Source organism: Motacilla alba, chromosome 4 (genome assembly GCF_015832195.1).
Source record: "Motacilla alba alba isolate MOTALB_02 chromosome 4, Motacilla_alba_V1.0_pri, whole genome shotgun sequence".
NCBI lineage: Eukaryota > Metazoa > Chordata > Aves > Passeriformes > Motacillidae > Motacilla > Motacilla alba.
Genome location: NC_052019.1, coordinates 34815883 through 34828468, shown reverse-complemented (window position 1 = coordinate 34828468; position 12586 = coordinate 34815883).

Here is a 12586-nt window from a genome sequence, read left to right as displayed (position 1 = left end):
ACCTCCTGTCAAAGAGAATTGTGGATGGTTTGCTTTTGGAAAACTGATATACATTTGCCATTAAATTTATGGTAATTATTTTATGCTCTCTTTTTGGTGGTATAGTAGCAAAGTATAGTGTTTATGTTGCTCACCCCCAGAAATGCACGTTATGATAGAGGCATTCAAGAGAAACTGTACCAAGTTTTAATTATATTTTATTGTTTTTGTTGGTACAGAGGGCAAATGAAAAACCAAAAATGAATGAAGACAATAGCTTTTACTTTACAAAAGTAGTTCTTGTCAAACAATTTTTTTTTTTGAATGAGGGATCAGTTTCTCTGACTGAAGAAGGAGTTCTGCTCTTTCATATCCACATACAGTTTAAGCAAAGGTCTGTTGTTAACGTTGGAAAATTTCTCCCCTTTTAGATTTTGTCAAAAAATATTTTCATTTTTTATCACTTTCATATTACTCCATATTAAAGAATTCATACAATATTTTAGTTTTTTATTTTCCTGGACATATTAGTTCCTTCCTGATTTCTGCTTGTGATCCAGCAATGTTATTTTAATTCTGATATGCTGACCCATTTGTGCACAAAATTAGTTTCTGAATTGTGTTTCAGCAAGACATTGTGTTACAAAGGTACATCATAAAAATCATAAAAATTGAGTCCCAATTATCCATGCTAAAAATTCCTCAGATTTTAGAAAAAGAACTGCAGTACATGAGAGGGCAAAAAAATTGAAAGCCTTCATTTGATCAATCCTGGGGCAGTGCTCTCTGCTGCTTTTTCTAGAGAAATAGCCTTTATTTTCTCTCATATCTTTCCTGGGTCTTGAGAAGTCTTAAAAAAAAAAAAGTTTTGTATCCTTTGTCACAGACTGGACTTTTATAAATCAGTATTTTAATGGGCATTCCAGTTGTTTTAACCAGCAATTATATTTTTGGTAGCATGACTGAAATATTACAGAATTGTGTAGAAACACTTTTTGAAGAATGTTCAATCTAAACAAAATGGCAGTGTAATAGCACTAAAATTGCTCTTGCTAATTTAGTATAGTAAAAATAACATAAACAAAAATCATGTTGAGGAAAAATGATTGCTTTTCATGTTGGTTTTTGAAGATTGGATTTGATCATTCCTGCAAGAAAATTTTGTAGGAAAATCTAAGAACCTACCTCGAGTCTAATGAATAAAAGCAATATTGATGCAGTTCAGTTTTGAAACCTCATTATGTCATGATTGTAATAATTTTAATATTTTCTTTGAATAAATTACATATTCTAAAACATCTTCCTTAGTCTAAAAACCAAAGATAGTTTAATTCAACAATATGCAGTTTGTATATTTGCCAGCAGATGTCAGGCATTCACTTTACAAAACAATGGAGCAAGAGAAATGTTCATTTTCAGAGTAGGATATATAAGATATTTGGATTTTACATTTAGGTATATAATCCTATTATGCAGTTTTTTACCTATTAGAACTGAGAGATTTTAATTTAAGGAATGTTCAGAGTGTTTGGATTTAGACAGTGGTGGTCTTAATGTAACATAATCTTTTTTTAAAAAATTGACATATTTATGAATGTCATGTATAACACAGTAAAAAAAAAATGAGTCAATTATGTACATGTGTACACAAGTGACATCCTTGCATTTGTGTTCTCTAAGCAGTAAGTGTCTGGTGACATTTAAGAGAGTGCTGTGTAGTTTATCCCTGGGAATCCCATCCCTGGGATGGGATTTGCCATCATCTGTTGTAAATGAAAAGATCTTTACAGTTAAAATCTGTGACAGACTTGGGACTCTGGGATGTTATTCTTGGGTCCTCAACAGATCTTTCATGGGCCAAAAAAAAAAGCTGCAGATGAGGTTTAAACTATATAGGGAGTGACAGTTGTTTGTCTCACAAGCATTTGAAACCTAATTCATTGCAAATATAAATCAATTTTTCCAACTTTGAATAGTATGGGTAGAGATTGCTGTAGGGAATGAATTCTGGGCAACATCATCTTCTTTCTGAAGCTACACTGTTGTAGCAAATGTATTTAAGGCAATTTTCAGTGCATTTATTACCTGTTACATGTTTCAAATAGAAAACAAAAAATATTTTTTATAAATATTTGGGCAGTGGAGCAGGAGTAGCTGTCCTTTGAAGTGGGGTGGTATTTCTATACAGATAACCGCAGTGACCCTGTTCTTTAAGGTAAATGTCTGTGTTCTGAGCATCTACCCCTGCTAAGTGGGAACAGCTGCTTCCTGAGGAGACAAGATACAAGTCAGTTGCTTATGCTGCAGCAACGGGAATCTCAAAGCAGCTGTGGTTAAAACAACAGAAAGCATGAGCATGAAATGAGAATTGCTGCCTCTGCAGTTCCCACTGGATTAGAAATGACCAACTATTTTTATCCTCTCCCTACAAACATTAGCCACTCCAAATAAAAAGGGCCAAAATACGTGCTGTAAGAAAATACTACATTCTGTAAATATGAGAAATAAAGGAGTACTACATTTATCAGGGATCTTTTGGTTTTGTACCCGTTCCAGAATGTTGTGAGGTTTTCCCTTACGCACAAGCACTGGGAAAGTATTTTTGATCCAATTTAAAAGGGAAAGACAAAGATGATATTGGCTGTAAATAGGAATCAATAGCGTTCATAAACCACTTTGAAAGTGACACAGGTTGAAAGTGTCAGATAAGATATGAAAGAGGATGACAGTGTAAAAGTAAAAGACTTGGAAGAAAATCTCACACACTTCTTCCACCTTTAATGGCCTGACTCAAGGGCTGGGACCAAGTAACTTTGAAGAGATACTGATCCAACAGTTTTCTCTGAATGAATGGTGAGTAACTGCTCCTTCATTCAGGCAGGGAGAATCAGTGAGTCTGGACTTAATCAGATGAGCAATCAGTCTCATCACTAGACTTAGCAGCCTGAGCTGGTCAGCGTCGTTTTCTTGCCAGAGGCTGGGTTTCCACTCTTTTCATTTGGACCTCATTCATTCTGTTCTGAATTGCAAGGAGTTCAATGAAATGATGCCTTCAGTGGCTAAGGCCAAAGCCTAAAAACAACTCAGGGCATCCAAACTTGCTGTTGTGCATAAAATAGCTTCTGGAGAGTAGCAATATTTCAAAGATTGGTCGGTATAATACACTAACAGACAGGTAAAGTTAACCCGGTCAACCAATTCTTTGTATTCTTTGTGCAAACCATGATAGGCTCTCTTGAAATGTCCTCATTTGGATTTTTAGCTGTCATGAGAGTAGCCGGAGGCGGTACAGTGCCAGCTCCCCAGGGCTGGGGTGCACACCACAGGCCTTGTAAAGCTGAAGGAAAGGACCCTGCCAAGGCTGTTGTCAGTTTGGGATTTGACTGTGTCCCTCTAGAGCATTTATTGCTTTAGCAAGATGGTGCTGGAGCCTCTTGTGCCTGTTCCAGGAGATTTGCAGTGTCACAACGAGGTGAGGCTGTGGCACCCTGGTTTATCTGACTCTCTGCTTGAGAGAAGGCTGTAACCCAACAGCCCATGTATGTTTCTCATCTTCACCACAAGCCCATTCATTTTTGGCTTAAGCCTAGCTTAATTTAAGCTATCAGTTATTATATTTATTGTTTTGAAAACACCTGGTATTGATAAGGTGATAGCATTTAAGATGTGCACCAGGAGAAGGTTCAATTTTAAATGCAAAACCAGTAAAATTATTAATATAACTATTCAGAGCACTAACAGCAAGGCCTGCAACCATGCAAATAGTCCTGTGTGATCTCTTTTTGAAAGAGAAAATACTTACTTCCACTTCCTACTAAGATAAAGGTCTTTTCCATTAACAATATTAAAAGGTACCAGCAAGACTGCTGAAGAGCTAATTATGGAAGAGCAAACGCACACTGAGAAATATTCTGAAAACAATCAAATAATAAAATTTCCTTTGCTATTAAACTACATTAATGATTTGAATAATCTTTTATTAACCCTAAGCTAATACACTGAGTGAAATTTTGTTAGGGAAATGTGATTGAGAATAGTTTATTAGCAGAAAATACCCTTACAATGTGTCACTAGATGGCAATGTAACACATGGCAGAGGGGGACTCTTAAACTATGTGAGCAAGTTTTTAACATTGAGAGAAAACAGGTTTTTGAGGCGGTTTTCATGGATAAAAGTGCAGCGAATGAGAAGCTAAATAATAATAATAAGGCTGTTTCCTAAAAACCATATATTTATAATCTTGACAGGAGAGAAATGTTAGTATTTGTGGTTGTGTTTGAAGGCCTTGGTAGATATGGTGAAAGAGAAATTGCAGTAGGTGTCTGTTTAGTCAGAGTTTGTGTCATAGTGCTCCTTCATGAAAGGGCAGCTGGAAAGTTCTTGGCCTCTGCTGTCCTCCTTGGTAGCTGATTAAAATGAAGTCTAGGCTACAACTTGTTAAAGCTTGTGTGTCTTTAGTGAAACTAGACTTAGTTCACTTTAGTGAACTAAGACTTCCCCTTACTTTCATGGGTTTTTTTCTGTTTGTTTGGTGGAGGGTTGTTTGGTTTTTAACTTTTGGTCCCAATACTAGGAGAGACCAAATAACTGGGGGAGCTTGTTTCAGGAAAGCAGCACTTGGCAGAACCTGATGTGGCAGTACCACGCTCATGTCATTCTCAGAAATTCCACTGGTGTCAAAGGGAGTTCCAAGGGCATAACACACGAAGGGCCCACAGCACAAAGCTTGCATGCAGTGACTTAGAGAGGGAAAATGAAACTTTTCAGTCTCCTGCACTTATCCCAGTGTGCCTGGCTATTGCACAACAGATGGGGTCGAGTGACCTCTTAATGTACGTACAGACTAGTGCTCATTAATCTCAAAAGGAGGTAAGATTTCATGGTATGTAAAGACTTTTTATTTTTTTTTCCCTTGTGCTGATATACAGAGATGCTATGGGGAAATGAAGCTTCAATTATGCATTGCCTTTACACAAATGGGATATTATTTTAAGATTAAAATCACATCCCCCTTCCTTTTTACGGTAATGGATCATAAAACAAAGTTGCACAAGATGGATGCATTTTTTTTGCTCTTAAGGAGTTTCATGGCTCCAAAGTTGAAATAAGTTCATATTAAATGAGTTCATTTTAAGTTCCTAATTTCTACAACAGCTCTAAAATCAGCAACTAGAATTAAATGTTAACTTTTTGTTGTCAGGACATTTGACAGTCTATCACAATAGTTTTCTCAGTCTTTCTTACCAATGGGTACGTTTCCATTACTGTTGTTCATTCATGAGAACAAGGGAAGTGGTGCAGGATGAGCTGGTGAGAAAATTTAAAGGAAACAATAGTAATGACTCACAACTGAAGTCTGTGCTTTAGAAATTCCCACCTTTCAAAGAAGGTCTGCTAAAGAAAACCCAAAGTAATGTTCTAGCCAAGTCAAAATTATATTGGAGAAACACTATGGCATGCAAAGTATTGTTTTCAGAGAGACAGCCCAATCTGCTTCCACTTTTGATCTGGACTTTTTTTGGTTTAATGGCATGCTAAAAACTGCTTGCCCAATCCATTGTCTTCAGAGACTGCCCTTTCTTTGAAGACTTACAGGAGTTGAATTCTGCCAAGAGCTGACTTTATCTGGCATTCTCCCTTCTTTGGGGCTCTCTTATTGAAGTGTTTAGCAAAATATGTTTAATACTTCAAAAGGCTTTAATACTACAAAATACTACTAAAGTTTAATACTACAAAGTCTTAGATCTTTCAAATGTTAAATTCAGTGTAACAGTATGTGAACACTGGCAGTAAAATAGCAACATAGTAACAAAAAGAGGACTGTGGGTAGCAATGAGATAAACTACAGAGGTTTGATGAATTTTTTTGCTTAATTAAACATGCACTTTACATGTTTGACATGAAGGAGTGATGTTTTCAGACTTCACTCTCCTTGAGTTCGTCAGTAAAACTTTTTTCTCCTGGCAAGTGTGCACTCCCCACCGAAGATTCCTCGATGCTCTTTGAGATTATACTTGGGATCAAATGAAGTTACATGCATGATTTTACCATGTGAGAAACATGAATAGTGGTTCTGATGTGGTGGAACATTGAGCAAAATTGTATCTTGGGGAAATTTAGTTCAGTATAGTAAGATTTTTATCTACTGCTGGTATGTGTCTCTGCATATGGCTTCTGTTACATGACTGCTGAAAAGAGTTATTTTCTTGTGAATGCTTGTAGCTGTCATGTTAAAGGAGTCTTGTTTATCTGGGAGCTGAAGTTAAAGTTACAGAAGTTGTATTTTTAGTGCTGATTTGATGTGTATATAGCACAGAGAACACTAATAGGCTAAAGTTGTCTGTTAATCCACTAAACAGAAAACATACTGTGCCATATACAATCATTTTCATGTTAATTTATCAGTGCTCCTTAACTGCATCTGGCAAACCCTTTAAACCCTCATCTGGAAGAGTTGTTTCTAAATGTGTATTTGTTCTTTTTATTTTTACAATAAAAAATATATTAAGCCTTTTTTTATGAGTATATTAATGTTACTAAGTTACCAGATATTTTAGTGGTTGTCTACTGAAAATCTTTTCAAGACCTTGGAATGTGTTGGGGTGGGCAATGTAATAAAAGCATAAACAAAAACCATGGACAGATAAAGTGAAATATGAAATGCAGTTTATTCAAATTCACAGAGCAATATTGCTTAAATATGTATACATACGATAATAATATATTACGTCCCTAAAATGAGATAATCTTTGAAAGAGTAGCTATATGGCGAACTCCTGTGAATGTTGCAATTCTGCATATCAGTATGTTTTTCAGTTTTTTAGGTTTTGCTTTAATCATTCCACTATGCCTCTTTCTTTACCATTTCTTTTCCCTTCCTGCCCTGAGAGCTAGTCCGATGTGCCAAACTCTCTGATCAAACACTAAACTCAGTTCAGTGCATCAGTGCTTTGAAAAGGTGGTACAACAAGGGACCATCAATATCTTCCCATCTTTCCCTCTTACCCATTTGAAAATTTTCATTATGAGAAATACATGGAATGTAGAAAGTAAGTATGACTCTAATTTTTCTAAATTCTGCATTACACAAATGAAGAAAGAATGGAGAGAAGTTGAATTTTTATTCTTTTTCACAGGGAGGAAGAAAGTTTGCTTTTCTTTCTGAAGTGAACTGCCCTCAAGTGTGACCTGTTGTTTGTTTTTAAAGATTATGCATTTCCATTGCTATGTGCCACATGTGATATTGTGTAGCTATCATTATCAAACAGCCTTTTTTGTTCAAGAATTTTTGTCAGGTCATATTTTACTGAAAAATTATTTAAGTAATTGAATTATGTTTACTTTCTGCTTAACCATAACTTACTGCTGAGAGTTGATCTTTCTCAAAAACGAAGTTTTTCTTTTTTGAAAGCATCGCTTTTACACTAATTTATTTTGTGCTGCCCTTCCTTAGCCAAACCTTTCTGGTTTAGTAGTGCTGAGTTCTCAGTTCTCCCATAGTAGTCCAGGGTGTCAATCCAGCCTGCTGCTACTGCAGCTTGCTTAGCAGCTCCTCTGGGCTCCTCACCATGCCTGTCTTTTCAGAAAGATTGATCAGTAGTTGATCTGAAGCCTGTGTTGAGCCTCTGGAACATGTGGATGTAATTAAGTACCATGAAAGGTGGTCTAAGGCAATGTACTGCTGTAGTATAAATAATTTGGGATGGAACTTCATTATAGAGCTAGATGTTAAGCTGCTAATGAAACTACTTATTGCTTGTATCAGGCAGTACTGGGAAGATGCTTGTGTTTCAAAACCTCACCTCTGCAGGGACAATTTCTTTTGAGTCTTCCTTCTACTCTACCAGCAGATTACTGTATGTGATGTGCTTGTCCTGCTGCTTCTTCTGGATGCAGGTCAGGGATCTCTATTCTGTATAATACTGTGCAATGTATACATATCATTCTGTTCCCTTGTGAGGTTTTTCTGTGAAACTGAGCTAAATATGCAGCTGCAAAAAAATAAAAGGCTAATCTGTAATCTAAACCAAAAAGTAAAGTGGGATAGAAACTCTTTAAAGGGAATATGTAAACATGGAAACTGGTACTCTGTTTCTGGAACTACTGATTTTTTTCTGTGGTTTCAGACCAGCTATTTATTTACTATCTTTATTTACTCATCTGTGAAAGAAGATGTGATAATTATTTACCTCAGTGGAAGTTTTAATGGATCATTAGTTTGTTTTCAAAGAGCTCCGTGACAGCAGATGCAAACCAGCATACACACACATACAAATTTTCAGTGACCAGGACCTAGCAGCTCAGTTTTGTTGATCCCTGCCTAAACAGCTGTCTCCACTTCAGCAGGAAAGCCAAGTGTGGCTTCGAGTTGTCCTATCTCTCTTCCCCATACCTGCCTTAGATTTTTATATTTATACTCATTTTCCCTCAGTGGAACTGGTTCTATGGTGTCCTTTATGAGAGTTCCTGAAAACCTAACTGGAAAAAACAGGTGCATAGACTTATGATCATTGTAGAACAGTGGTCCTGATCCAGATGACTTTCTAAATTGTTGAAAGAACTGGAGAGTTTAGGAAGCTTATGATTCAGGTTTTGTAGGATAAACATGGAAGTCTAATCTGCTTGCAGAGACAAGATAATTACCAACCCTGGTAGAAAAAAGGCAAAATCAGGAGGTGCAGTTAACAGAACAATAATTTTTTCTAGCAAAAGGGAACAGAAAATCACAAAAAGGGCTGGAGGAGGCCTATTTCACTGACAATGAGTGTGTAAATATAAGTTCTGTTATATTAGGAAACTGGATAGAGTTTGCCTGGTGCTTGGAAATGAAGTTTTTGTGAGTAAAACATATAAATTCTATACATGTCTTACAACAGGCAGAGATTGTCAGAGATTACCAAAAAGCTTTGAGGCTACTAAATTAAAGTTGCATTTGCTTGCCAAATATGCATCATATCTCAAAATATACAGAGTTTTAAAAGACCTGAAATAAAGTAAGGCTTTGTGCATTTTTGGTATATATTGTTTTGGTTTTGGTTTTTTTACAAACATGAATATGAATAAGAAAATAACTACAACTGAATATTTGCCCTTCCACAAGAAAGTTGGCAGTGTCAGAAAGACTTTTTTTTTTAACAAAACATTTTTAGTTTTGTTTATAAATTGAAAAAAGATTACTCATGGAGTTAGGCCTGTTGAAAAAGATCAATTGTCACAGTAAGAAATAAATAATGAGAAGCACAATATTGATTAAACTATGTCAACATAGTGAAGCTGATTTGAGATAAATATGAGAAATTATTATTCACTGCTGATGTAATGGACCTTATATCTAGTTGTCCCTCAAAGATTTTTTAATGAAATAGTTGTGGTTACAAACATTTTCAAAGATGCTGAAATGTTTGTATACAAAGGGCAATGTTTTAGTTTAATAGTTCAATTCAATTTAAGCAGCCCTTAGGTTAGTCCAGACATGAGAAAGACATGAATTAGTGCTGCAAATTCTTTCAACCAAGTCTGCTTTGGCTTTTCAAATAAAAGCTAAAAGCGTAAGTTCTCTTGTTCTTTTATAATCTTTAACCCAATTGCTTAGGTAGGTCCCATCCTCCTTCACCTTTTTTTTTCCCCCATGGTATTAAGGTCTTAACATTCCAAAATGGGAGAAAAGAATGGTTCCTCAGAGTTGGCTCTGTCTGTCTAGACTTGAATCTTCCATGTATTTTTTCCCTTCTGAAGTATTTTTAATCTATTTATGTTTTCTTCATAGTGGTAGCGTGAAAAATGGGAAAAGAATACACAAACCATATTTTGCAAAAAAACAATTTGGAGAACATTATCCTACCTCTTCTACTGGCAAAGCTTTCCTGTGGTGCCCAAGTTTGCATTATTTTTCAGTAACAAGTCTTAGGCTGATAAATCCGTCCAGAATAGACTTAGGATATTGTCTGCCACTTACTATGTATGAAAACAGGAAGAGTCTGTAGTGACATGTTTGAAATAATGGAATGTCTTCTGGTTAAAAAGTAACTGGTTAACAGTATTTTAACCATAAGACATTCTTAATTAGTCATCTCCTCTGCAAGGCAAATTCTTTGTGAATGCAAGTGTTCTTCTTTTAGCCTTCTTATGAACATAATATAAGGTTATTTTCCCCTGATAGTCAGAAATAGTTCTGTCATTGCTCTTTTTTTTTCTTATGCTGATGAAATCTCTAAGTTCAAAGTCAATGATGGTTTAGAGATGTTTCAACTGGAAGCTGCTTCCAGAACTATTTGCAGAACAAGGGCTGTGTTCATGAATGAGATGAATAATATTTGCTTGAGGTCAGGATGGCTCAAGTACTTGAAAGAGACATCTATGGGTAGTTACTACACAAAAGCATATATTAGCCTTGGCATAAAGTTTGAGATGGAAAAAGTTAAGAGGGTTCTTCCCTGCAAAAACTCATATATATTTGCCCAGTTCTTACTTTTTAATTTGCTGATTATCAAGGTGCCTGCCTATAGAGATGCCTGTTTTCATCTAATATTGTTTTTCTACTTTGCCATTTATGCTCTCACTCCCCTTTTTGCTTATTTTCCTTTGTGTAATTAATTAAAAATTAAGCACATCAATAAAAATAGAAAATATAGCAAACTACGGCAAAAGACATACTTTGCACAAAGTTGCGTATTTTAGTATGTAAAATTCAGCTTGAGGTTGTGTTTGCTACTCATCCTTCTTTCTGGCTTCTCAGTGAGTACCTCAGTGAGCTGGAACCCTGAAATTGTCCTTTAGACCTCACACTGCTCTTCCACTTTGTGTCTTGGCTCCTGAACCTTCCCTAACTAATTCAGAACGTATGTTTCCATCCTAAAAGTGGGAGTGTGTGGCTTTTTAACAATGCTCCTTCACAGTTGCTTTCCTTACAAGATACATTTTGTTAAAAGTAGGTATTGCAGCATATTTGGCACACATATGACATGCAGGTATATGAAAAAGCAAGTGTTAAAGCACTTATGTTGTCATGTTCTGTACATACAATACTGTTAATGGATCAGTTCTGCATGTATGTTGAACTTTTATACTTTTATACTTGGAAAATGTTTTACAAGTGTTTCAATTGCTTTATGAAATTTGAATTGTGATACACTCATTTCATTGAACTTTGGAAAAGGATTTTATTACTTTTAAATAACTCAATTTTCATATTAAGCTATTTTTTTCACAAACAGATGCAGTCAAATATGTTTAAGATGGGAGTCGGGACTGAGCACTCTTCCGTTGCACGTGAAGCTACTGCATGTGAAATGCAGTTTGGGCATCATAGCTGTTGGGATTTGTTTCAGATCTTTGGTCATTAAATACTTAATATCTCCTTTTTAAAAAAAAATTCATCCTCATTCAGTTAAGTGAGAAAATACATATAAAATCATCTGGATTTCAGATTGTGTTAGGTATGTCAAATATTTACACCTTAAAAAACACCCCCAGATATTCTTGTTTATTTGTTTTTGTAATCAAGTAAGTTAGGGTAGCAGGACCTAGATTTACTTCAGATTTGTTTCCTGCAAGCTTCTTATCTGGTTATGATTTATAAGCTGAGCCCTGAAAAATGCTTCAGCAATGAGAAGTGGCAGCATTCAGTGCTGGAGACTGTGAGTGTGTGGGTAAAATTCTTCCTGTTTTTCACCACTTGAAAGCACATTTAAAAGCTTCCATGACTCAGATGTTTGCTGGCATTGGGTTTGGTGTTTGGTAGGATTTACAGGAACTAAGTGCTGGTGGCCTATTTTCTGCTATTTCTATTAGCCATGTCCTTTCCTTGTGTTAGATGTGTTGAGGGTCATTTCTATACAGAATAATACAGATCACAGTGAAACAAATGGTTGAACTCTATTTTAATTTTTATGCCTATGTGTTATATACTGGGATAAAAATCATGTAGTCACATTCGGTGTGCTTAGTATAGAAAGAATTATCTTTGTTATAGCAGTTAATTTTCATTTTAAAATGCAAACTTTAGTTATGGAATCAACCTTAATGTTAGGAGTTCCATAACATCTTCATGGCCCAAAGCATCTCTCAGAGTGGCAGAAAAGGAATTTTTTTCCTTCATTTTCTTTGTTGAATTCTTAGGCAGGTTGTGTTTCAGAGCTGAGAGGACCCCTGAAGATCTTTTCATCCTGAAAAGATTCTATCAAAAAGCAAAATTCTTTCTTCTGGTCCTGAAACAGTCCCTGTAGATAGCCTTTGGATAAAAGTATTAAAATTAAAAATTGACATTGTAGAACAGAGAGCTGACTAGTACTTGATTACTTGCTTCCTTTGTTTCTTGTGTATTTATTTATTTTTTTTTTCAATTGCAGCTGAGGATCTCACATTACATCCATTTTTTTTTACAAATTGTGTAGCTGAACGTGCTTCTCTCTTGTAACTCTTCAGCTTCATTTAAATGGGCTGTATTTCACAATAAATTTGTTTGTTGTTGTATTTATTTCCGAAATACTCAAAAGTTTACATTTCAGCAGAAAGTTTCATAAGTTGTTTCCATGTTTGTTAACCTGTATTTGTATCAACAATCAAGCTGTATAACTAAAAGCTTAACTGGCCTAATGATGAGGGACA